This window comes from Globicephala melas, chromosome 13, assembly GCF_963455315.2.
Source record: "Globicephala melas chromosome 13, mGloMel1.2, whole genome shotgun sequence".
NCBI classification, from domain to species: domain Eukaryota; kingdom Metazoa; phylum Chordata; class Mammalia; order Artiodactyla; family Delphinidae; genus Globicephala; species Globicephala melas.
The window spans coordinates 83,501,541-83,502,689 of NC_083326.1; positions in this window are offsets into that span (position 1 = coordinate 83,501,541).

The following is a 1,149-nucleotide window of genomic DNA, read 5'->3' on the forward strand; positions in this document are numbered from 1 at the left end:
GCTACCTCACTTAATTCTCACACAATCCTATTTGGGAGAGACTATTATCTCCTTTTTAAAGATGAGGAAGGACTTCCCTGGTGGTCCAGTGGCTAAGACTCTATGCTCCCAATGCAGGGGACCCGGGTTCCATCCCTGGTCAGGGAAATAGATCCCGCATGCCTCAATGAAGATCCCAAGTGCTGCAACTAAGACCTGGCGCAGCCAAATGAATGAATGAATGAATGAATGAATGGCTTCCCTGGTGGCCCAGTGGTTAAGAATCCGCCTGCCAGTGCAACGGACACGGGTTCAAGCCTTGGTCTGGGAAGATCCCACATGCCGCGGAGCAACTACGCCCATGTGCCACAACTACTGAGGCTGCACTCTACAGTCCACGTGCCACGACTACTGAGTCCGTGAGCCACAACTACTGAACCCCGCACGCCTAGAGCCCATACTCCTCAACAAGAGAAGCCACCGCAATGAGAAACCCGCACAACAAAGAGTAGCCCCTGCTTACCGCAACTAGAGAAAGCCTGCACACAGCAACGAAGACCCAACGCAGCCAAAAATAAATAATAATAAAGATGAGGAAGCCCAAGCTTAGAGAGGTTAAGTCACTTTCCCAAGGTCACTTAAGGTAGAAGGAAGGTGAAACCCAAACCAGGCAGTCCGACCTCAGAGCCTGCACGCTTAGTTACCGAACTATAATAACGCTTGAGATACTTTGAGGCTACCGACATAAAAAGGAATTTTTTTTCAGGCAGAATTTTGATGCTTTTGCATCTCCCTAATGCTGGACAAAACCTCTTGCGTGTTCTTTGATAAGACCTGCTTTCGGAGTTCTGAGAGCTCTGTGTGGTACAAACAAAGCCTTAAAAAAACTGGGAAAATAATAAAAACAATTCAACAACACAATTATAGCACTGCAGCCTCACCCCCTTTTTGTCCCTCCCCCCAAATCACCATAAAAATCAAGTTTATTAAGTTGCTTGTTTACAATCCAGTGTCTGTAGGTTCGCTCTTGCATTAACTCCAGGTTGATTGAATTAACTGCAGGTTGGAGGAACTCTGGCTTTTAAAATGAACAGGCTTTCCTACTTTTTCGTGATCCTTTGCGTGGAATGAAGGCGGCGGAAGGACTTAAGGCCCGTGGGCTGGGCTGAG